This window comes from Podarcis raffonei, chromosome 15 (genome assembly GCF_027172205.1).
Source record: "Podarcis raffonei isolate rPodRaf1 chromosome 15, rPodRaf1.pri, whole genome shotgun sequence".
Classification (NCBI taxonomy): Eukaryota; Metazoa; Chordata; class Lepidosauria; order Squamata; family Lacertidae; genus Podarcis; species Podarcis raffonei.
The window spans coordinates 14,542,289-14,568,513 of NC_070616.1; positions in this window are offsets into that span (position 1 = coordinate 14,542,289).

The following is a 26,225-nucleotide window of genomic DNA, read 5'->3' on the forward strand; positions in this document are numbered from 1 at the left end:
TCCTGTTGCTCGGTCCCTGCTCCTGCCAACCTAGCAGTTCGAAAGCACATCAAAGTACAAGTAGATAAATAGGCACCGCTCCGGCGGGAAGGTAAACGGCGTTTCCGTGCGCTGCTCTGGTTCGCCAGAAGTGGCTTAGTCATGCTGGCCACATGACCCAGAAGCTGTATGCCAGCACCCTCGGTCAATAAAGCGAGATGAGCACCGCAAACCCAGAGTCAATCACAACAGGACCTAATGGTCAGGGGTCACTTTACCTTTACCTTTAGCCACAATGACTGTGCTCCTCCTCCATGGTTGGAGGCAGTGATGCTTATGAATACCAGTTGCTGGAAGCCACAGGAGGGGATCTTGTGTTTGGGTCCTCCTTGTGGGTTTACCTCAGGCATCTGGTTGGCCTCTGTGAGAACAGGATTCTGGAATAGGCCCATTGGCCCATTTTGAAAATGGAAGCCATGGTTGAACTGAGGTGTGTACATTTCAGACAGCCATTGAGCATGCTCAGATGACATCTTCATTGAACTGGAGAACGGTGTGGGTGTGTGTAGGTGTGAAGAAATAAACCAGGTAATTCTAATCAAATGAAGCCATCCCCACCCTCACTCTGGTCTGTACAACAATATGCAAATGACTTTCAATCCCCTAGGGCTCAGAAATGTCCCCAAACAGCTGAGCAGACTAAGGTGTGTCAGGAAGTCTATCACAATTCTTTTTTGGGGGAGAACCAACCAGGGAGGAAAAGCCCCAGCCATCAGACTCATCAGATTTCTCTCATTATCCTGAAATTTGGAACCGTGAACTAGACAGATGATACCTGCTCCCTTCTCAGTAGCGAGCAAGTGATAAGCAAACACTGAATCTACGAACAGGGAATTTCAATAAGCATCCCGAGTATAATTCTGTAAATGTCAGGACTTGTGAAAACTCTCTTATGTGTTAAGAGCATGGCACAGACGAGTTCAGCAGAAATGTCCCCTGGCAAGGAATGAGTTCGGTCTCAGAAACAGTTTTTAGGGACAAGGAGAGAGTGTACGAATCTGCAATGAAAACAAAGGGCTTTCTCGGTAGTGGCGCCCTCCCTGCGGAACACCCTCCCACCAGATGTCAAGGAGATAAAGAACCAGCAACTTTTAGAAGACATCTGAAGCCAGCCCTATACAGTGGTACCTCAGGTTAAGTACTTAATTCGTTCCAGAGGTCTGTTCTTAACCTGAAACTGTTCTTAACCTGAAGCACCACTTTAGCTAATGGGGCCTCCTGCTGCCGCCGCTCCACTGGAGCACAATTTCTGTTCTCATCCTGAAGCAAAGTTCTTAACCTGAAGCACTATTTCTGGGTTAGTGGAGTCTGTAACCTGAAGTGTATGTAACCTGAAGCGTATGTAACCAGAGGTACCACTGTATTGAGCAGCTTTTAATGTTTTACGTCTTATTATGTTTCTATATGTGCTGAAAGCTGCCCAAATGTAAATTATTAACTTTTTATCCTATCAGTAATCTAAGGAACTCGGGATGACTTCTCTGAACAATCTCCAGACAAACAGCTTTTGTATTTCTTTTAGATTTAAGTTTCTGGCAACTGCAGAACCTGAGATTAGGGATAAAATCTACACTGACCATATTCTTCTCCTTTTCTGTGTGAGACCAGCCTGCTCGCCACTTTCAGTGTTTTGCTTAAGCCCCACTCCACCCTCATTGAAAAATTCCTGAGGACACTCATATCTCCTTTCTTTTTTAGCCTCACAACGACCTTGCGAGATTGGCTGGGCTGAGACATAGTGACTGGTGCAGGATCAATCTGGCTGAGTGAGGATTCAGGCCTGGGTCTTCTCAGCCCCAGCCTGATGTTCCTAACCACAATAGCATGTTCAACGCACACAGTTCCTGCTGCTCACCTGTGTGATTTCCTGCCTGTTGAAGGGATGTTGGTTGCTAGACATGCAAATAGGGCTGAGAGGAGGGGACTGGTGCTACGGCTTAAATAATTTTTATTGCAAGGCAAGTATGACGCCACTGGCATTGGAAATTGACCTTAGTTGCGTTGTTGTTCTTTTCATAAAAGTTCCGTCATTTATCTTCGATGCAATTCCCACTGTGGCCTTATAATCTGAAGCCCCACTGACAGATCTCACTCAATACGCCAGTGAGCCCTGGCTTTACCTTTTTGGTCTCAGGACAGCTCCAGGACTTGTCGAAACAGGAGCCATAAATAACGACTGAATCTGGGGACGGTGTATACGTGTGTGTGTGTGTGTGTGTGTGTGTGAAATGGTAGTTTATCAGAGGGATAGAAAAATAATCAAGCTACCCTTTAGGCATTGCCAGGATCCGCAGAAGATAAACGTCCAGGAAAGGGAAGGAGAATTGGAACCCCACAGCAGAATTTAAAACTTCCAATTGAGTATAATTCCAGTCACTGCCCAGGCTGGTAAATCAAATCCTCTGGTGGGAGAGGGAAGGGGCAGAAAATCAATGCTGGACACTGAGGACCACTGTGCTGAATTGGATAGAGAGATTTTACGAGGGAGGCACTGAGTTCAAATCCCTGAAGAGCTCTGAAGGACACCGGGCGACCTTGGAAAAGTCCCATTTTACTTTGTTTGTTAATTGCAATAATATCCCACATTTCTTTGCACCAAAATGAGTTCCATGCAGAGTGCCAGGGCTCTCCCTCTCATTTTATCCTAACAGCAGCCCTGCCATGTAAGGCTTGTCATAACTTTTTGTAAGGATGACTACATGTCTCCTGCTTTCTGTGGGAACCAGGAAGTATTGTTTTTTGGTTAAAGGAAAATAGGTATGGTAAATAAAAAGGAGAATTTCCTGGATGCCTAGATCCAGGTTTGGGGCAAATACTCTTTGGTGAGACAGAGAGCCCTGGCAGAGATTTAAAATCACAAAATATGCAGCAAAGTAAAGAGTGAGGCGGAGTGACCTAGCTAAGCCTGGCAGGACAGCTTACTCTATGGTCTTAACCTCTTCATGCATTAATTAGACTGAAGCATGTTGGTTATATGAGGCTGGTTATCCTACAGGAAGGAATTTAACAATGTTCTGCATGAAGAAGGACGTTTAAAAATCTGTCCTGAGTCTTCCAACGTTCAGCTTCATGGGAAAGGGAGAAAAAAAATCCTCTGTCCACTTTCTCCATGCAATGAGGAATTGTGTGAATTTTATAGTGCTCCTTTGACTGGTGGAATCCAACATAGTGGCAACAGCTTTGCTGGGGGCTCACTTGCCGTGGCTTCAGGAACCACCTTTGGGTCTTGACCCACTGGTTGAAAACCCATGCTGTAACACATCAGGAAAAGCCAAACAATTGCTACGCCACACTTCCCGGTGCATCTCCCTGCCATTCTCCTTTCTGCAAAAAGTTCCTTGGGATTGGGGAGAATCTCCTGTGCATAGTTCAACGAAGGGAGTAGAGTGTGTCCAAAAAGACGCCAAGCTTTTATTTAAGCGATACATATAATTTTTCAGCTAATACAGAAATGATCTGTCCCCATGCATTATGCTGTCCAAAGGCGGACTAATTTTGCTAAAAGTGCATATAAAAATTCCAGGGGAGGGAAATCCAAACTTGATTGCTAAACTACAAGCAATGGAAACAATGATAATAATAAAAATATTTGACTTGTACAAAGAAATCCTTATGGAACTCCCTGCCACAAGAGGCAGTGATGGTCACCAGCTTGGATGGCTTTAAAAGAGGATTGGACAAATATGTGGAAGAGAGGGCTCTTGATGGCTTCTAGCCAGAATGGCTCTTCTCTGCCTCCGCAGTCAGAGCAGCAATGCCTATGAATAGCACTTACAGGAAAGCACAGGAGGGGAGAGGGCTCTTGTGCTCGAATCCTGCTTGCTGCTTTCCTATTGTGGGAGCAGGAAGCTGGACTAGACGGGTCATTGGCCTGATCCAGCAGGCTCTTCCTATGTCCTTAGGAGCACCAGATCAAATGCAATTGCACAACTTGAATTCACTGAGCATTGCCCAGAAACTAGCACCGCAAGCATAGAAGAAAATGATCCCTAGCAGTTCTACCAAGCCGCAGTCCCCGTTCAAGTGCAGAGCCCTGACTGAGGCTTGCTGCTAATGTGTGCGAGAGGCGGGTCCCTCCTGCCACTTCCCCACCGCACCCCCAGGCATGCCCTCTATCTGGCTCATGGCTTAATTGCTACCTCCAGCGCCTTGCTAGACAACTGTTTGCAAATTTCACCCAGACACTTCTCCCAAGCAGAGGAGAAGCACGGCACCCTCTGGCTCCCGCTGGAAGCACTGCAAGGGAACGACTCCTCTCGCTTTGCTGGGTGCTCTGCTTCTTGGAAAAGCTTGGAAGCTCACCGGGAGAGCACGGAAGCAGCGAAAAACGTAAAAACATCCCAAATCCTTTCCAGTTCTAAATCTTTCCCAAGTCTTGGTGAAATGATAGGGCTGAATATTACGTCTTCCCTTTCAACCTATTCTCAACGGGGTTCCGAATAGCTTCCTTCTGCATGCCACCCTGATCTCCGAGCAGGGCAAGATTCCAGGGATTTGATTGTTTTATTGTATTTCCGTGACGATTTCAATTCAAATGAATCCCAAAGTGGTTTACAAGAAATAAATAGCACAATAGGTAAAGGTAAAGGGACCCCTGACCTTTAGCTCCAGTCGTGGCCAACTCGGGTTGCGGCGATCATCTCACTTTATTGGCCAAGGGAGCCAGCGTACAGCTTCTGGGTCATGTGGCCAGCATGACTAAGCCGCTTCTGGCGAACCAGAGCAGCGCACGGAAACGCCGTTTACCTTCCCGCCAGAGCAATACCTATTTATCTACTTGCACTAGTGTGCTTTCGAACTGCTAGGTTGGCAGGAGCAGGGACCGAGCAACAGGAGCTCACCCCATTGCGGGGATTCAAACCGCTGACCTTCTGATCGGCAAGTCCTAGGCTCTGTGGTTTAACCCACAGCGCCACCCACGTCCCTTCAAAAATAGCACAATAGCACAATAGAACATCCAAAATGCAGCACCAATGATATAAAATAATTAACAAATCATCAATAGAACAATTATAAGCTATAAAACACTATAGACCTGCCTGCTTGAGGAACCTTCCCAAATGTGGTGCCCTCCAAATGTTTTCAACTACTACTCCCAGTGTCCCTTGTCGATTGGCTATGCCTATGAGAGGGCACCAGCTTAGAGAAGGTGGTTATGGAGCTACAGAGAATGCCCATTCAGTTCCTGCATGAGCGTCGTTCAGGTATTTGAAGACCACTATCATGTCTCCCACATAAAGTTCCTCATAGGGCTTGGTTTCCTGACCCCAGGGTCTGTGTTTTCTTTTGGAAATGAGGCATCGCAGAGACTGTAGTGGCTTTGTGATATATGGTTTATAAACATATATGCAACCTGAGCCTACGATGGATGGGCTCACAGCATCGACATCCCAAAAGGGTCTTGCTTCTCTCATAGCTCTAGCCCTGGATTCAAGCAGAAATCAGCCATGGCTCTCTCTGCCTTTGCAGCCCACAGTTCCCACCGCCCGCCTGCCCCCCAGCAAATTCTGCCCTCAATCTCTCTGTCCATCATTGAGGGCACTTTAAAGGAGACGAGTGGAGTCCTCAATTCATGAGAAGGGTTGGAGTACACCTGGTGCGTAACTTCTGTCTTTTATGCCATCAGAGGGAGGGGGAGAAGTCCATCCCAATCCTGTTGGACAAATATGGCCAGTCATACACCCAAGGTGCAGTCAGGTCTTTCCACCATGCTGTCTGACTGAGGGCTCACATAGGTAGCCCATGTTTTGTGAATTCCCAGAATTTCACACGCTTTCTGGAGCACTCTTGGCTCAAACTCCCTGCCTTGATCAGAGTGTAATCCCCCAGGCACCCCAAATTTGCAGAAGGTGGGGAGAGAGAGTTGTCAACCAAGGCGTTTGCCACTGTCACAGCTTCCTGGGGTTTTTTTATAGCATAAGCCTCTGGCCACCGTGCAAAATAATCCATGGCAACCAAGACGTAGCGGTTGTCAGCTCCTGTTTCTGGCAAGGGCCCCAGCAGAGTTTGCTGCAATGTGACCTAGAAGGGAAAAGCTGCAGGGTGGAAAGGCAGAGAGAGAAAGCGCCATGGATGTTTTCTGCCTGGAATCCAAGGCTGCGGCAATGAGAGAAGCAAGGCCCTCTTGGGGTGTCGATTCTGTGAACCCTTCCATCGTAGGCTCAGGTTGTATATACGTGTAAATAAACCATATATTGTAAAGCCAGCACAGTCTCCACTGTGCCTCATTTCCAAAAGGAAACACAAATCCCACTTCTTACACCAGTGTTGCACGCCACCCCAATCTCCAAGTGGCATGAGGTTCCAGGGGTTTCAGGCACAGCAGAGACCATGGTGTCTTTATGACATATGGTTTATTTACAGACATATACAACCTGAGCCTATCACAGCATTGTAGGGTTGGAAGGTATCCCCAAAGGCCAGCTAGTCCAACCCCCTGCAATGCAGGAATCACAACTAAAGAATCACTGTAAGAGGGCTATCCAACCTCTGTGAAAAAAACTCCCAAGGAAAGAGAGCCCATCACCTCTCGTGGGAGTCTGTTCCACTGCTGAACAGCTCTTACCCTCAGAAAGTTCTTCCTGATATTTAGTCGGAATGTCTTTTCTTGTAACTTTGGAGCAGCAGAAATCAAGCTTGCTCCATTTTCCATGGGGCAGGCATTCCTTGACACCCCCCAACACAAAAAAAATAATAATTATGAGGCAACTCTAATATATCTGAAACACATGATGATATGGAAGTGTTTATTTGAGCTTTTCTTTAAAAAGTGGGGGTGGGGGTAACATCAAAAGAGTCCTGCAGCCGGATCAGGCCAGTGACCCATTAATCTAGCATCCTGTTCTCACAGTAGCCAACCAGATGCCTCTTCTGAGAAGCCCACAAGCAAGACCCAAGCAGAATTCCAATTCCCAGCAAATACTATTCCAAAGGCCTGACTCAGGATAAGGCAGCTTCCTGTTTTCATAGAAGCACAGAACTGTAGAGTTGGAAGAGACCACCAAGGGCCATCTAGTCCAACCCCCTGCAATACAGAAATCCTTTGCCCAATGTAGGGCTCGAACCCACGACCCTGAGATTAAGAGTCTCATGCTCTAACGACTGAGCTGTTCCAGTTTTCATCATGTGCATTCATAGCTCAGTGGCAGAGCATCTGCTTTGCATTCAGAATGTCCCAGGTTCAAATCCCCAGCATCTCCAGGTAGGGCTGAGAGTATCCGAAGCCCAGAAAGTCACTGCCAGTCAGTGTAGACAATACTGAGCTAGACAGACCAAGGCCCTGGCTGCTTCCTGTGGTCCCAACATCTGGAGGGCCACAGGTTCCCCATCTGTGTCAAGGGCTATGCCCTGGAGTGCCCCACTACAACGGAGGCAGGTGTCTCCAGGCTGCCTGTCTTTCGCAAAAGAAACCCAAATCGCAAAGACGCTTCCAGCAAAACAGGTTTCCTTCCAGACGGGGGTTTCCGATGCCATTCGGCAAACCCCAAAGAGCCCTCGAGGAGCAGATGGCTGGCTGCGTCTTGGCTTTGCCAGAGCCACCCCACGTCCTTCCACCTGCTGCTTAGACAGAGGCCCCAGCCAAGTTTGGGTTGGAATCATCATGTCGTCTGCTTGCCTGGAAAAGGGGGGACGGTTTTCTTTTCTTCTCCCGAGCTCCTCACAATTGCACATTTGGAAGTGGAGCCGGAGCCGAAGGCAACGTTCCCAACGCAGCTGCCACTTCTGCTGGAAGCGGCAAAGAAATTTCAGCAGAAAAGGCAAAGCAAAACTATTCAGGGGTTGGAGCGACTCTCCTATGGAGACAGGTTGCAGCGTCTGGGGCTTCTCGGTTTGGAGGAAAGGAGAGCAAGAAGTGACTTGGAGGGAAATGATGCAGGGCATGGAGAAAGTGGGGAGGGAAAAGTTTGCCACCCTCCTAACACTAGAACTTGTGGACATCCCAGGAAGCCAAACGCTAGAAGATTCAGGACAGAGAAAATGAAGCCCTTCTTTGTGCAGCACATAGTTAACCTGTGTAACTCCCTCCTGAGGACCACTAACCTAGACGGCTTTACAAGAGGGGAGGGAATCAAGTGCATTCTCCAATTGTCACTCTTGCTCCCACTCCAAAAGGAAACCATCTGTGGCACAAAAACAAAGTGCTTAAATTAATGTAACACATTTGCTCCTCTTGTCTGAAAGGTGTGCCCTGGCAAACAGTTTGAGAATTATGCATCTATGCTTTCTTTCTTTGTTTGTTTGTTTGCTTGCTTGTTTGTTTGTTTGCAGTATTTATAGCTCATTCTTCATGGAATGTTTTCATTCTGAAAAGAACAAAAAGAAAGAAAGAAAAACCATTACATTTGACTCGCATCTGCGCTGGGGTTACGTTTCGGTCGATGGCACGTATACGCAAAAAAGGCATATATTCAAAACGCTCCCTTGGAACCACCTCCGCACAAGCAATCTTACTTTCCACCGGATGGGTCTTAACCTACACACAAACACAGGCTGGATCTAGATGCATAAAAAAAAAAAAAACGTTTAAGGAAAATGCGTTGTCAACCTCATGATGGGAAATCACATTGCCAAAAGATGGCACTCTACAGTGCCATCTGGTGTCACACATCTAAAACATTTAAATAAATAAATAAATAAATAAATAAAACTCATGTTGCTGAGTCTGCACACACCCCAGTAGCAAGGCAGAACAATTCTAAGCTCTCTGCCTTGCTTACTGTGGTCTGTGAGGCTCTTGTGAGATGTTACGGGCCGTCTGATTTTCCATGACATCTCGCCAGAGCCCAGTAAGCATAGGACTTGCCGATCAGAAGGTCGGCGGTTTGAATCCCCATGACGGGGTGAGCTCCCGTTGCTCGGTCCCTGCTCCTGCCAACCTAGCAGTTCGAAAGCACGTCAAAGTGCAAGTAGATAAATAGGCACCGCTCCGGCGGGAAGGTAAACGGTGTTTCTGTGTGCTGCTCTGGTTCACCTGAAGCGGCTTAGTCATGCTGTCCACATGACCCGGAAGCTGTACGCCAGCTCCCTCGGCCAATAAAGTGAGATGAGCGCCGCAACCCCAGAGTCAGTCACGACTGGACCTAATGGTCGGGGGTCCCTTTACCTTTACCTTTATGCCAGGAGAACCCAGCACAGAAAGAGCTTTTAAGCTCTCGGACATGCATGCAATTAATTTGAGCAATTTCAACTGGCCAGCCGCACAAAGTTGAAATTGCACAAGTTAAACGCGCATGATGCAAGTCGACTTTATACAAAAATTGCAAAATCATGTAAAGAGGACCGATAAACAATGGAACAATTCTAGGATGAACAAAATTACAACAACATAAATTAATATTTCCAATTTAACCAAGTACGAGCTCAGCCGGGCTAACGCTACCAGGTAGTGATGTTCAGATAGATTTACTGGCTTCCTGCATCTCCCTGGACAGACCAGACATTGTTGTTGTTGTTTTTCTGCTGCAATGTCTCATGTGGACTTGCACGATTTCGTAGGAGGGGCATCCCAGGTACATAATCAGGGTCACCCCCAATAGCCTCTGGCACAGCCTTTGGTGACAGATTCACACTCAATAGACCTCCACCAAGCAAAGTGTCCCTTCCCTGAAAACACGAAGTGCCTTAAAAGCTTCAAAACACAGTCCTAATTCACACTCGATGGGATTCCCAGCGGCTCACAGATCAAGGCTCTGGGCAGAGACTGGCTAGTCCTTTCTGTTTTTTTGTGTGTTTTTTTATAAGATATTTATTGAGATTTTCAATTTTTTATACGAACAAAAAACAAACAAAAAGATTAAAAAAGACATATAGTTCATGATACAAACTTTTCAATAACATATTTCTCTGACCTCCTCATACCTCCCCTTCTTGTATTCCCTTTCGAATTATTTGTTCAGCAAATCCTTAACTTAAAGCATTACAGCTTATAATATCGCCTTATTTTCTATCCAAACCCTTTTTTTCTTCCATATTCCTTAATATCATTACAGCTAGAAACCACTCAATTTCAATCCAACATCATTCAACATTCCTTAATTTTACAGTATTTCTGTAAGTAGTCCTTAAATTTTTTCCAATCTTCTTCTGCCGACTCTTCTCCCTGGTCACGGATTCTGCTAGTCATTTCTGCCAATCCCATACAGTCAATCAGTTTCATCTGCCATTCTTCCAGAGTGGGTAAATCTTGCGTCTTCCAATACTTTGCGATGAGTATTCTTGCTGCTGTTGTAGCATACATAAAAAAAGTTCTGTCCTTCTTTGGCACCACTTGGCCGGCCATGCCCAAGAGAAAGGCCTCTGGTTTCTTCAAGAAGGTATATTTAAATACCTTTTTCAATTCATTATATATCATTTCCCAGAAAGCCTTAATCCTAGGGCACGTCCACCAAAGGTGAAAGAATGTACCTTCAGTTTCCTTACATTTCCAACATTTATTATCGGGCAAATGATAGATTTTTGCAAGCTTGACTGGGGTCATGTACCACCTATATATCATTTTCATAATATTCTCTCTTAAGGCATTACATGCCGTAAATTTAATCCCGGTGGTCCACAACTGTTCCCAGTCAGCAAACATAATATTGTGTCCAACGTCTTGTGCCTGGCTAGTCCTTTCTGGAGGAGGGGGACACATCCAAGAGGCCTGTCAAAAGGGCATGAAGCAATTGTGGGGAAAGCGTTCAGTGTTGGGAGAGTCTGGAGGTTAGTTTTAGTGGGGAAATTAATAATAATAATAATATACTTTATTTATACCCCTGCCATCTGGCTGGGTTTCCCTAGCCACTCTGAGCAGCTTCCAACAAAATATTAAAAATACAAGGAAACATCAAACATTAAAAACTTCCCTGTCTTCAGATGTCTTCTAAAAGTCAGATAGTTGTTTATTTCCTTGACATCTGATGGGAGGGCGTTCCACAGGGCGGGCGCCACTACCGATAAGGCCCTCTGCCTGGTTCCCTGTAGCTTCGCTTCTCGCAGTGAGGGAACCACCAGAAGGCCCTCAGAGCTGGACCTCAGTGTCCGGGCAGAATGATGGGGATCGAGACACTCGCTAAACTGGGCCGAGGCCATTTAGGGCTTTAAAGGTCAGCACCAACACTTCGAATTGTGCTTGGAAACATACTGGGAGCCAATGTAGGTCTTTCAGGACCAGTGTTACAGTATGTGGTCTCGGCAGCCACTCCCAGTCACCAGTCTGGCAGCCACATTCTGGATTAGTTGTAGTTTCCGGGTCACCTTCAAAAGTAGCCCCACGTAGAGCGCATTGCAGTAGTCTAAGCGGGAGATAACTAGAGCATGCACCACGAAAACTGTAGGAGGAAAACTGACATCAAGACAAGCTAAAGGAGGTCCACAAGTCCAACCAGAATTGTGGAGGTTTCTGAATGGCACCGATTGCATCTCCAGCCTTGATTCTGCAACTCCATAGATGAGTCCCAGAATTTGATCCCCTGCCTTCTCTTGTTGGAGACCCTCTCCCAAAACAGGCTGCTTTGAGACCTGATGGGTAGCCTATGGCAGATCTGAGCCATGCACACACCATGCATTTAAAGCGCATGCCCCTCCTCCCAGGAATCCTGGAAAATGTAGTTTACCCTTCACAGAGCTACTATTTCCCAAGCCCTTAACAAACTATAGTTCCTTAAGAGAGAATTTAATGAAAATGATTTACAGGTGGTACATGACACCAGTCAAGCTTGCAAAAATTTACCATCTGCCCGATAATAAATGCTGGAAATGTAATGAGACTGAAGGTACATTCTTTCACCTTTGGTGGACGTGCCCAAGGATTAAGACATTCTGGGAGATGATCTATAATGAAATGAAAAAGGTATTTAAATATACCTTCCTGAAGAAACCAGAGGCCTTTCTCCTGGGCATGGTCGGCCAATTGGCGACAAAGAAGGATAGAACTTTCTTTATGTATGCTACAACAGCAGCAAGAATACTTATCGCAAAGTATTGGAAGACACAAGATTTACCCACCCGGGAAGAATGGCAGATGAAAGTGATAGACTACATGGAACTGGCGGAAATGACTGGCAGAATCCGAGACCAGGGAGAAGAGTCAGTGGAAGATTGGAAAAAATTTAAAGACTATTTACAGAAACACTGTAAAATTAATGAATGTTAGAAGGATGCTGGAATGAAGTTATATGGCTTTAGCAGAAATATTATAAAGAATTAAGTAAAAATAGACTGTTAATGGGCCAAAGGGGAAAAAATAAGGTTAGATTGTGTTAAGATAAATTATAGGACAAAAACTGAGAAAGATGGAAAGGATTTGCTGAAATAGCTAACTGAACTAGAATACAAAAAAGGGAGGTGTGAGGAGGTCGTCGAAACAAGTAAATGAAAGATAAGATATGGAAATATTGGATATGTTTTTAATTGTTTCTGTTTTTGTTTTTTTCTTTTGTTAAGATAAGTAGTGTTTTTTGTTTTTTATGTATTGTATTGTATTGTATTGTTTTGCTTTGTTTAACTCTTTTTCTTCTTTTTGTAATCTTTAAACTCTTAATAAATATTACTTAAAAAAAAACAACTATAGTTCCCAGGATTTTTCAGCGGGCTTGCTTTAAATGTACAATGTGTGCATAGCCTTGGAGATGTCTGTTCTGGGTGTGGGGCTGGCAGGTGCACCCTTCTCTATGCACAGGTGTCCAGCGCCCCCCCCTCAACCACCCACCCACATATTCCAGGCTCCTGACTTCTCCCAGGCAGACATTTTTGGCGTTGGGAGATGAGAGGCTCACAGAGGACCCTGAGGGCCAGTGATTTTATTTACTTTACTTACTTACTTACTTACTTACTTACTTACTTACTTACTTACTGCATTCTCAGGCCTCCTCTCCTCCAAGAGACTGAAGGTGGTATACCTAGTTCTCTTCCTTCCTATTTAATCCTCACAACAACCCTGTGAGGTAGGTGAGACTGAGAGACAGTGACTGGCCCAAAGTCTTACCCAGGGAGCTTCATATGGCCCAGTGGGCATTCAAACCACGGTTTCCTATGTCCTAGTTCAACGCTCACACCACCAAACCACACTTCCTTTTTTTTTGCTCAGTGCCACTCCATTTTCAGCTGACAAGAGCCTGAGCTGTAGAAATCCTCTGCATCGCAGGCTTTCCCTGGGATTTCATTTCCTTTGCGTATTCTAAGTGGATCCTGTTTGCAAATCCTTCTTTGATACTCGGAGGCTTTATCCCTTGTTACTCGGAGAGGGAAGAGAGAGTGAGAGAATTGTCGCCTGGAGCAATCGATTGTTCTTTTTGCAGAGTTGTCTCCTTTGATAGGAAAACCCGAAGGATTTGCGGTTTCCCCTTTCCTTGTGATTGTTGTGGGGGGTGGAGGGAACGGGAGGAGGGTGCTTAATTCCTAAAATTATGGGCACTGGAGTCCAAAGACTTTGGGATTTGTGCTCTGTGGTGTGAAAGTTGCTTTCTCTAAGTTGTGCAGAGTCTGGTTGCAGCTCGCACCACAAGGACAGGAAGCCACTCTGCTTATGCTCAGAGGTGCCATGCTTTGTCGTTCCTTTGCAGATATCAGCTTTCAGTCCTGTATGCATTCAGTGTGGCAAGGTGCCGCTGCACGGGGTTCCCAGCATCAAATGCAAAAATATTGAAACCCCAAGACACGGAAATCACAAAAGCTCTGTTCTCCAGGAGGTGTCTAGGCTATTCCCCTTTAGATGGAAGCTTAGAATCATAGAATCATAGAGTTGGAAGAGACCACAAGGGCCATCGAGTCCAACCCCCTGCCAAGCAGGAAACACCATCAGAGCACTCCTGACATATGGTTGTCAAGCCTCTGCTTAAAGACCTCCAAAGAAGGAGACTCCACCACACTCCTTGGCAGCAAATTCCAGCTTGCCAGACTGAATTCTCCTCCCAAAGATTAGCCCCTGCCTATAGAAAACAAGCCTTTTTCATGGGAAAGAGTTCCGGCCTAGCTGTTTCCTTGCCATACTAGCTTTCCATGTCCAAGGATTAATTCCCACGAAGGAGCAGTCTATGCCCCCACCTGCATCCTGAAGCATACCCTCCAATATTTCTCCAATGAAAATAGGGATGTCCTATTCCATTAGTAGTAGTAGTATTACCACGCCCATCTGACTGGGTTGCCCCAGCCACCTTGGGCGGCTTCCAACATATATAATAACATAATAAAACATTTAAAAACTTCCCTGTTCAGGGCTGCCTTCAGATGTCTTCTAAAGGATGTATAGTTACTTATTTCCTTGGCTCAGGGGTTGCATAACTCCATACCCTCCAACATTTCTCCAATGAAAATAGGGATGTCCTAAGGTAAAGAGAGACATTCCAAGATTAAATTAGGAACTGGTACGGCTTCTGTAAATCTGGGACTGTCCCTGGAAAATAGGGACACTTGGAAGGTCTGCTGAAGGTCTCCATACATGGAGGGGACTTATACTGAGTCAGAACATCAGTCATACAGATTATGGAAATTAACAAATGCCAGGGAAACAGAATAAATTGCTGTGAGGACATAGCTTCCATCTTGCCAGATCGCAGAGAGCAAGGCTTGGTTTAAGCTGTGTCTCGGCAGCCCATTTTGAAAGCCAGGCCACAGCCCTGGAAGAGTAATGGGCAATGTGCTTGAGCATGTGCAGAAGGCCTTTCCCTTGGCCATGGTTGGCACATCTGAGACAAGGCACCAGAGCATGGAGTTATTCTCTTGCTTCAGTAGCATTGACAACTGACAAGCCGACCGCCCCCAGGACACTCATACAGAACCCAGGCGTTTTGTGTACAAATGTATCCCGTCTGTCCCTCCTGAGCAATATCTGAGGAGGCAAAATTTTGCAAAATGTTTGCCGCTGTGCCCTGGTGAAAAACGGGGCGCCATTTGCAACCCACAGCGGGATGCATTGGCAGCACGAACCCCCTTGCCCCTGTGATAAATGCCGGGTCTTTTGCAATTCGCCTTCAGAGATGGTGCTTACAGGCATCTCTGATACAAACGACACGCAGAGAGAGCGACGGGTCTCTGAAGACCAGCCTGTACTCGCGACGGTGCTAAAAGGCAGTAAATAAAAGATCATGGCTGAGCTGGGAGCTCCAGAATTAAGGAGCATCAAAAGCCAAGCGTGAGGAATGAGCTTGGATCCCGGACTGCTTTAAGCAAAATATGCCATTTGACTTATCTTTTCTTTTTTTAAAGGAAAGCAAATCCAGGTTCAATGCATTCCATAAATGTACTACGCTTTCAAATATGCAACTCCCACCCCCCACTGGACTGATCTGTATTCTTCTGAGTTTCTGACCATTTCCTCACTCGTGTTATTTTAAACCTCCCTTGCCAAGGCATTTTTCAAAACATCCATCCATAAGAACATAACTAAGGGCCTGCTGGATCAGACCAAGGACCCATCTCACAGTGGCCAAAGTCCACCACTGCCGTGTGGGGAGTTGAACCCTGGTCCAGCCCTCGAACCACTAGGTCACACTGGTGGCAGCAGAGGACAGCGCAGAAGAAGAATACTCTTGGGAGGAAATATCTCCACTGCTCAGAAGCAGGGGGGTCGCTATTTAATTTAAATCCTGCCACTTCCCCAAATATCTGAATTTTTTCTATAACTCTAGGGAGAGAATTTTTTAGATCTTCCACTGTAATCACCAAATCATTGGCGTATGCTTTCAGTTTAAACTCATTTTTCCCAGTTTTTATCCCAGTGATCTCTTTATCTGCAGCAGAGGACAGGAGCAGAAGAAGAATACTCTTGGGAGGAAATATCTCCACTGCTCAGAAGGAAGGAGGTCACATTCTTCCTGAGTATTCTCCATTTAAGCCTGGTTGAAATGGAGCCACCAGGTCCCCCTCAGATAAGCCGCACTGAGGGAGGAACCACAGGGCATTCCGGAACATTCTGCTCTGTATCAAGTGCCAACTCCTGGCAAGGGGAAAGCCTTGCTCACCCAAGAGAAGGCTCTCCTTGGGGGCATGGACAAAAGCCAGGAGAAAGCGCGAGGTTTCACTGGATGCCATCATCAGTCACAGCCTGATATCCACTCAGCATGTGGCCTCAAGCAGGCTGCCTCAGCACCTTCCAGACACCTGCTTGTTTGTTTAAAGTATGTCTCTCCCACCTTCCTCCCAAATTAGGATTCACAGCGTTCAGAAACGCCACTGTAAAATACAAAGCGATAAAAACAAGCTCGTTGGAGACAATAATTAAAAGACATAGTGAGAACCAGAAACTAAAGTGCCGTTTGCTCTGACAGCAGCCCAGCGGCCAGCATTGCCTGCACTTTAGCTTCCAAAGGCCTGGAATTATTATTGTTATTATCATTTAAGGCAGCATGATGATGTTCATAAAATTATGCAAGACATGGAGAAAGTGAATGCCAGTTGCTGGGAACCACAGGAGGAGAGCGTGATCTTATGCCTGTCCAGTTGTCCATGAGAGTGTTGAACATCCTTGCTCAAGGAATGCAGCCAATCTCAGGCCTTGTTCTTTATGAGATGTTCCAACTGCATCACTTCAGTATTGTGTACCTCTGTAGACTATAGACAGGGTTCTGTATCTGTAACATCTCGAGAAGGACAGCCTTCCTCCTGACACGCTAGTTTTCTGAGTGCAGGGATGTTTTTGTTCAAGTGGAAACATTTGGGTCTATGAAGCACTCATCCCAGCCACAGAATGAGGTGGTACAGTCCTGGCTCCCTATTGGGACTGCCACTGAGATCTGTACCACGCAGGCCCCAAAGAGCCACAAGATCTAAAAGGGTTCCATCAGGGGTGCTGCATACCCTGAAACGCCCGTCATGGTTCGCAGAGCCGCTTCAAAACCATCTTCACTTCCAGCTAATATTATCCTATTTGTTCAAGCCTTCAAACAAGCTTGAAGCCAGTTTTCCCCACTGGGTATTTAATTGGGATTTATTGCCGGCTGTTATTGTATGTTAAATAAATTCCCGGCGATTATTAAACATGGAATTGTTGAGGTTTATTGCCGTCGATAAGCCATCGCTGGAGGAACGCCATGGGAGTCTCTGCCGAAGGCCACAGATCTGCCTGACACCCTCGGCTGTCTTGCTGAAATAATTGGGAGGTCTTTAATGAAATTCAAGCACTGTGCCTACTGACCACCACCACCTTTAGCCAAACCACAATCCTGCTGTAGCCTTCTAAAAATGAAGAGGAGCTCAGGGGGTGGTGAATCCTAGAACTGTGGAGTTGGAAGGGACGCCAAGGGTCATCTAGCCAAACCCCCCACAATGCAGGAATCTCAACACGTGGTCCCCCCATCCAATTTGAAACCAGACCAGACCCTGCTTAGCTTTGCAAATGTGCTAGTGGCTTCATTGCTGCAAATGGTAGGAACTGTCACAACCCCCTTTGCACAGTGGCATTCAGAAGCATTACTGCCTCCAGTTGTGGTCCAAGAATTTGCCCAATCATCTTTTAGAGTTCCATCCCCTTGAACATTTTGGTGGCTCCTTTCTGAAACTTTCCCAGCTCTACAATATCCTTTTTGAGGTGAGGCGACCAGAACACAGTATTCCAATTGTAGATCTTCTTACAGTCTTACATGCCTCTCAAGGGCACGTGGTGTCTTTGAATCAGGGTCTTAGCAGTCTTTCCTGCTCTGCTGGGGTTTGAGATGATGATGATGATGATGATGATGATGATGATGATGATGATGATGACACCCTTTATCAAAAGATCCCAGGGTGGGATTAAGAACACGTTTTATGGAGCATGATAATAAAAACATAATAAGAAGCATAGGAGCCAACTCCTAGGGACCGAGGTCCCTTCAGCCCCGCCCTCCCGATACTGTCATGTGGGGCTGTCCACCCCACCAGTTGATGGACATTGCCATTCAAATGGTGTGCATGTGCAAATTAGGTGGGGCGGGACTTACCTGCCCCACCCATATTTTGTTCAAGTTGGCACAATTGATAGACAGCGTAATAATAAAATGCTCTTAATAACAGCCCCACCCTCAGTTTTAACAAGCAATAGATTATTTAATGGCCAAAGGCCCTGGTGAAGAGGAATGATTTTGCCTAGACTAGTGATGGTCAGAGGCTCTTCCAGAGTCTGGTCAAACTCAGCAGGTTCTGTTCCAAGCCAAGTGAAGACAGATCAGGACCCTGGACAGATCTCAGGGAGCCATGCTATGGATGAAGCTGGAAGGAAGATGGTTTAGATTAGAACATGGGTAGACAAACTAAGGCTCGGGGGGCCAGATCTCGCCCAATTGCCTTCTAAATCCGGCCCGTGGATGGTCTGGGAATCAGCAGGTTTTTACATGACTAGAATGTGTGCTTTTATTTAAAATGCATCTCTGGGTTATTTGCGGGGCATAGGAATTCGTTCTTCCTCCCCCCCCCCCAAAAAAAATATAGTCTGGCCCCCCACATGATCTGAGGGACAGTGGACCAGCCCCCTGCTGAAAAAGTTTGTTGACCCCTGGTTTAGAAAAAGGAAAGGGGCAGAATCTGGAGAGGAAGGTGAACAAAACAGATGTCTCAATGGAACAGTAGCCAGAGGAGAGTCCTCTGCAAAGGATTGCTTTAGCTCTCCAATGGATCCAAATGACAAGAAACAAGATTCCGACTGAACATTAGGAAGAACTTTCTGGTGATGAAAGCTGCTTGACAGTGGAACAGACTCCCTGTTCCACTGGCAGCAGCCTCTCCTTCACTGGAGGGTTTTCAACAGAGGTTGGATGACCACCTGTCATGGATGCTTTAGCTGCGATTCTTACATTGCAGGGGGTTAGACTAGATGTCCCTCGGGGTCCCTTCCAACTCCCTGATTCTATGATTGGCAGCTGGGGGCAGGGAGAAGATGCTGAATTAGATGGGCCCTTGCCCTGACCAGGCGGGGCTGCACCTGGGCTCGCTTCCTATTGCCGTTCCCCAACCGAGTCCTTTTAAGCCTTTTCGTATGCGTGTGCTGAAAAGCACAATAAATGAGAAAATCAAAAGCCTTCCAGCTCCAGAATTGGCCTGGCAGTTTGTCCACCAAGAGCATCGATCATTTCCTGATTCAATCAGGGGGATTCCCAGCAGGGCAGGAGAAGGCCAGAGCTTTCTGGGGGAACCACCTAATGATCCAGGTGCAGGGATTACGTTAACTCAGGGCTCTGAGGAGATGCAGGTCTTGGGGCTGCCAGCAAGCCAGGCACTTGCCAAGCTGTCTCCATCGGAGCCACAGTGAGGAGGTCAACAAAGAGATGGCAGGGTTCCAAAATGGGCAGTGGGGGGCACAGCTGGTGGGCAAAGATGCTATTGGCAGCAGAGACAAATCACGAGGCAGCCTGGGAGTGGAGAAGGAACTCTGTTCAAAAATAATGGAACTGAAACAGTCCAAATTCCCTTCCTTGGGTTGGGAGAGAGAGAGATTGATGCACAATCTAGAGCCATATGTACTTTGGACCACTTCTATTGTTCAACCAGGTGATTTTTCCAATAAAATGCATTGCCATGGGATTGCAGGGTTGAGTTGGATGACCTCAAGGTTCATTCCAAGGCAGTGATCCTATGATTGACCAGTTGGTTTATTGCAAGTGTTGTGTTCCAGAGAGTGGAAGGACTACTTTAAGTGTTCAAGCCTGCCAGAGCAGTCTGGCTTTGTTATGTGAAGGACACGTACAGGTGATTTGTTGCCATAGGAGCTAATCATTGGGCAGCCTTCTTGGATAGTGGGATTACTGTCTCCCAGCTGTGGAATAGACCGATTCTGTGTCCATGTTAAAGGGAAGCACGCCGAGAAGAGACCAGCTGCTAGATAGCCAAAATCAGCTGCCTGAGGCAGCTGCCTCACCCCATCTAAGCATAGGGCTGGCACCACCACCGGGGAGCAAAGGGAGTGTAGAAATGCAAGATGTTCCTGGAGCTCAGATTGGTCAGCATCTTCCAAAACAGCCCAATGAGGACTGAGCATTCTCAAATGGCGTAGAATGCTGACTGACTCTTGCAGAAACTTCAGGTGGGATAGGAAGGGGAATGCAATGGAGTGTGTGGAACCATGAAGAGGAGGACTGGATGAGACCAGTGGCCCATCTAGTCCAGCATCATAAGAACCTAAGAAGAGCTTCCTGGATCAGGCCAGTCACTCATCTAGTCCAGCATCCTGTTCTCATACTGACCACCTAGAGGCCTGTTATGGGAAACATAAAGGTAAAGGGACCCCTGACCATTAGGTCCAGTTATGGCCAACTCTGGGGTTGCAGCGCTCATCTCACTTTATTGGCCAAGGGAGCCGGCGTACAGCTTCCGGGTCATGTGGCCAGCATGACTAAGCCGCTTCTGGCGAACCAGAGCAGTGCACGGAAACGCTGTTTACCTTCCCGCCGGAGCAGTACCTATTTATCTACTTGCACTTTGATGTGCTTTCGAATTGCTAGGTTGGCAGGAGCAGGGACCGAGCAATGGGAGCTCACCCCATCGTGGGGATTCGAACCGCCGACCTTCTGATCAGCAAGTCTAGGCTCTGTTGTTTAACCCACAGTGCCACAGGTGTCCTATGGGAAACATGGAAGCACGTAATACCTTTCAGTGCAGCTGTGTGGTTGGGGAGGGTAGCAATTATCCAGCTGACCCACCTGGGTGGATGGGGACCATTCTCCCTCGCTCGCTCTGAGTCCCCTTTCGGGAGCAGCTACAACCAGCGAGCTCAAAATGCATCAGATAGGAATGTTGATCCGTTCTGAAATGGCTCCTTCTGGAAGGACTAAAATGCCGGTGCAATTGGATTACCGCCTTAATGGCTTTTCAACGTCTGCATCAGATTCCCTGGCTCAGTTCCAGATGGTGGAAACTCAAGAGAGGATGGCTGGAGCAACAAGAAGCCCCTTCTCTTCTCTTCCTCCCCCTCCCAAGCCCATTCGTTTCATCTCTTCTTTCTGGAGGAATCAAAAGCAGTCAAACATAGAATCACAGAACTGTAGAGTTGGTAGGGACCCCTAGAGTCATCTAGTCCAGCCCTTTGCAATGCAAGAATCACAGCTAAAGACTCATTGACAGATGGCCATTCTGTTTAGAAACCTCCAACCAGGGAGAGTCCACCACCTTCCGAGGGAATCCGTTCCACTGTCAGGCGGCTCTTGCTCTCATAAAGTTCTTCCTAAGGTTCCATTGGAAGAACGGGATTTTGCTTTCTGTGACATGCAGGGAGATTTAAGAACAGAAGAGGCCCCTTGCTGGATCAGACCAAAGGCCCACTGAGTCCAGCATCCTTCTCTGCAAAGTTAGCCTGCCAGATGGCTCCGGAAACTAGGGTTGCCAGGTTGCCATCATGGGCATAGCCAGGATTTTTGCTGGGGGGGGGTGCAGGCCTTTTGTTAGGGGGGCAGAATCTCCATTAGCTATGTATTTTTATTTATTTTTATTGATTTGGGGGGAGCTGCCCCTCCCTGCCCCCCCCAGCTATGCCCATGGTGGCCATATTTCAAACACAGAAAATCCGGACAGAAAAGTTGTTGAGGGTTTTGTTTTGTTTTTTGCAAACTTGTTGAACAAAACGGCATTGCCGACATGGGCTGCCATACATCTGGACATTTGCCCAATTTCTGCCTGGACACTGCTGCTGACCACAGTATTCCTGATATGCGAAAATCTAGACGTATGGCTACCCTACTGGAAACAAGTCCCTAAAAATATCTATCAATTCACTGAACCACTCAGCAGACCTCGCACTGAGACCTATACTTCCATCAGCATGGAAGTATAGGAATGAAGATGGATGGGCTCGCATCTTCATTCCTCTTTGTAGGGGTTTAGCTACAGTTTCCATCATAGAGTTGTAGAGCTGGAAAGGATCCAGTGTCATCTAGTCCAACCCCCTGCAATGCAGGAATCACAACTATAATATAATCTGATTTGTATCAGAGAGAAGAAGAAAAAGAAGGAGGAGGGGGGGGAAGGGGGCAGGTAAATCTAGGACATGCTGGCATTTCCCAACCACTGCTCCCCAGAGAGGAGAATTTGGAGGTACAGTGCCCCTGATGAGGGATGCTCTACTTAGTCCTTTTCTTTTGTACCACTGCGGCACCTCCTCTAACGGATCAACCAGCTTTTGGGGGAAAGGCTGCCAAAACTGATCTGTGAACAAATGTTTAATGAGATAAGTAAAACTACTCATCAGCATATCGTGAAATCTCCAGAGCTTTCATGAACGCATCTGTATTTAAATGGATAAACGATTAATTGGATTTCTTGTAGTGGCAGCATGTGTGGTTGTAGTCACATTCTGGAAGGACTTAGAAGGTGCAGACTTGAACTCTTGGCACAGGAGAGGATGGCGTGTTGCCCTTAGGGAAAAACTGACTCTCAACTTCAGACTGGCAAGAAAGCACAAAGACACCTTTGCAGGATGATGTTGGAGCTCTATTTCATTTACAAATTCTCCCCCAAAAAAACAACAACACCAAAGACCAGTCCCAAAGGTTTATACTGGATCAGGCCTGCTGGATCAGGCCAGTGACCCATCTAGTCCAGCATCCTGTTCCCACAGTGGCCAACCAGATGCCTGTAGGAAGCCAGAAAGCAGGATTCGGGCCTAAGAGCCCTCTCCCTTTCTGCGGTTCCCAGCAACTGGTATTCAGAAGCATTGCTGCCTCTGATCATAGAGGCAGAGGCACAGCCATCATGGCTAGTAGCCTTTGATAGCCTTCTCCTCCATGAGAATCACATAATAAGAACATGTTTCACATGGTGTGATTTGGAATGCTTGGTGCTCCTCTCTCCGCTCTTAGCTCATCTGCCTTACTCAAAGAATTTACGGGTGTCAACCTAGTTCATTTACATCCTGTTTTAATAAGATATCTCAATCCCATCTACGTATTCCCTTTGTCTTCCATGGAAGATAACAGTATTTGCTAAAGTAATTTTTTTTCTCTCATGGTACACTGCTTTTGGATGGCTAGTAAAGGGTTCTTTAATTCTGCTGGGGGAAGAGATAAATGGTTTTATTGTTTAAATCCATTTTATTTTTATTTGCAACATCATACTGGATGGATTTACAGCAAGTCCTATTGAATCGAACATGACAAATAACGTGCCTACAGTTTTGTTGCTTTATATCCATTTGGTACATTTTAATTATTTTTTAAAAAAATAAATTATAATAATAATAAAAAGTTGTGGTGTGTGTGGATGGGAATACAGGTTTTCATAAGGCGTTTCAGGGGGTGTCCGGGGATAATATAAATTAATTGTTAGAAAAGCTGATGAAGTGACTTCTGCTCACGGCAACCACCATAAACAGACTGCAGCAACTGGGTTTCTTTGCAGCATCAGTGCATGGAATAAGCCCTGTTTGATGCCCACACAGGCCTTTCTCCATCCCGAATCCCTCTGGCACAGCTTCCACCCCATCCGCAGATGCTGCGACTGAATAATTTATCAGCTAATGAGCTTTTAGTGCCACTTAATAGCGCCCCCTCCTATCTCCCGCTCCCCCTTCTCTCTCCCCACAGTGCCTGGCACCCAGGACCCTTTCTCAATTATGCAGGAGCCATTTCTCCAGCATTAGCAGAAGCAGACAGACATCGACTCGCGTTTCCAGCCGCGCCAAATCCCGTCTGCTCATCTGGGCCCTCTCTGGCCCCAGATGGCAACCATTTAGCAAGACCGGGCACACTCTCGCCTGCGATCCCAGGAGGGACAGAGGGGGCCAAGAGCCCAGACCCGGCACCCACTGCCTCGCCACGTTCGGGAGAACCTTTCAACTAATTGTCAGGATGTGTTTTTGTTTTGTTTTGAGTTGCCTTCTGCCAAAATAATTTGCCCATCTATACCGACTGGCAGTGACTCTCAGGTCAATGTCTGAGGTGCTGGGGATTGAATCAGGAGACCTGCAGCTGGAACAGGCCAAGGGATCCAGAATGCGGCAGCTAGACTGGAGACTGGAAGCGGCTGCCGAGACCACATAACACCACTCTTGAAAGACCTACATTGGCTCCCAGTACGTTTCCGAGCACAATTCAAAGTGTTGGTGCTGACCTTTAAAGCCCTAAACGGCCTCGGCCCAGTATACCTGAAGGAGCATCTCCACCCCCATCGTTCTGCCCAGACGCTGAGGTCCAGCTCCAAGGGCATTCTGGCGGTTCCCTCCCTGCAAAAAGCAAAACTACAAGGAACCAGGAGGAGGGCCTTCTCGGTAGTGGCGCCCGCCCTGTGGAACACCCTCCCATCAGATGTCAAAGAGATAAAAAACTACCTCACGTTCAGAAGACATCTGAAGGCAGCTCTTTTCAGGGAAGTTTTTAATGTGTGACATTTTAGTGTATTTTTGGTCTTTGTTGGAAGCCACCCAGAGTGGCTGGGGAAACCCAGCCAGATGGGAGGGGTACAAATAAATTATTATTATTATTATTATTATTATTATTATTATTATTATTATTAGGATTCTTCTGCTGTTATTCGTGCATTGCAGGGGGTAGGAACAGATGACCCTATGGGCCCCTTCCAACTCTACAATTTGATGGTTGTGTGCCCCATCTGTAGTCCAGGACTCTAATCTCACAGTGGCCAACCTGACTTCCCAACTGGAAGCCACCAACCTTTTTACTAGCCACCACTGTGAATGGCTTTAAAAGAGGATTGAGCAAAGTCATTGGGGAGGGGGAGGAGGCTATCAATGGCTACTAGCCATCATGGCTATGCTCTGCCTCCAGAGCAATGCTTCTGAAAGCCAGTTGCTTCTGAAAGCCAGTTGCTGGAAACCGCAGGAGGAGAAAGGGCTCTTGTGCTCAGGTCCTGCTGACTGGCCACTGTGAGAACAGCATGCTGGACTAGATGAGCCATTGGCCTGATCCAATAGGCTCTTCTCAGGTTCTTATGCTCTTAGGAACCAAAATCTTGCCAGGGAGCACACACAGCCTATTTGTAAGGAAATATTGATGTCAATGACAAAACACCTGGAGCAGGCATAGGCCAACTTGGCCCTCCAGATGTTTTGGGACTACAACTCCCATCATCCCTAGCTAACAGAACCAGTGGTCAAGAATGATGGGAGTTGTAGTCCCAAAACAGCTGGAGGGCCGAGTTGGCCTATGCCTGACCTGGAGAGTATGGAATCTTGCACAAAGGTCAGGAACAGCGCGAGAGAGAGAGGAATCTTCTCCAGCAGAGGCCTACACCAGGGCTCATTCACTCTGACATCCCTTATGACCCATTGTTGTCCATGTGTCTCAGCTGCTCGGTAGCTGGGCAGAATCAGGACTGGGACCCAGCAGCTAAACATGCTCCACCACGTTCAGCTGCTAGTGAGTAATTGTAAAGAGAGCAGGGAAAGCTGCAATCTGATAGCTCACTGACCACCCTGAAAGCATGCTTGACTTATTCCAAGCTGAGAAGAAATTTAAAAGCTGCCAATATATTAAATTTAAGAGCCATCAATATATATTAGATCTGGGGTGAGGAACTTTCTTTCTGTCAAGGGAAGCATTTCCTTGGAGGTAATCTGTGGAGGGAAGCATGCCAGGAATGAATGGGGTCATTCTCTCCCTCTGTGTTTCCCTCCCTCCCTTTCTCTTTCTTTCTTTCTTTCTTTCTTTCTTTCTTTCTTTCTTTCTTCTGCCCCTTATCTTCTCCCTGTGTCAGGCCAATGGCCCATCTAGCCCAGCATCCTGTACTCCCAGTGGCTGCCCAAGTGCCTGCAGGATCAGAGCACAAGAGCGCTTTCCCCACCTGTCGTTCCAGCAACTGGTACTGAGAAACCTGCTGTCTCTGACAGTGGAGGTTAGAAGTCTTGTCTAATCCTCTGTTAAAACCATCTGAACTGGGGGCCATCCCTGCCTCCTGTGGGAGTGAGTTCCATAGTTTAACCATGTGCTTCATGAAGAAGGACGTTCTTTTCTCTATCCTGAATCACCCAACATGAGTTCTAGTGTTCTGCGAGAGGGAGGAAAACTTCTCTCTGTCCATTTTCTCCACGCCAGGCATCATTTTATAAACTTCTACCACGTCACCACTCACTTGCCTTTTCTCTAAACCAAAAATGTTCCAAACATTGCAACTTTTCCTCATAGGGGAGTCATTTCATCACCTTGATCGCTTGGGTAGCCCTTTGCTGAATCTTTTCCTGCTCGTCATTTTGAGATGAGGCAACCAGAATGGTACACAATATTCCAAGTGTGGTCTCACTTTAGAGTTGTTTAATGGCATTTTGATATTGGCACTTTTATTTTCAATTCCTCCCTTAA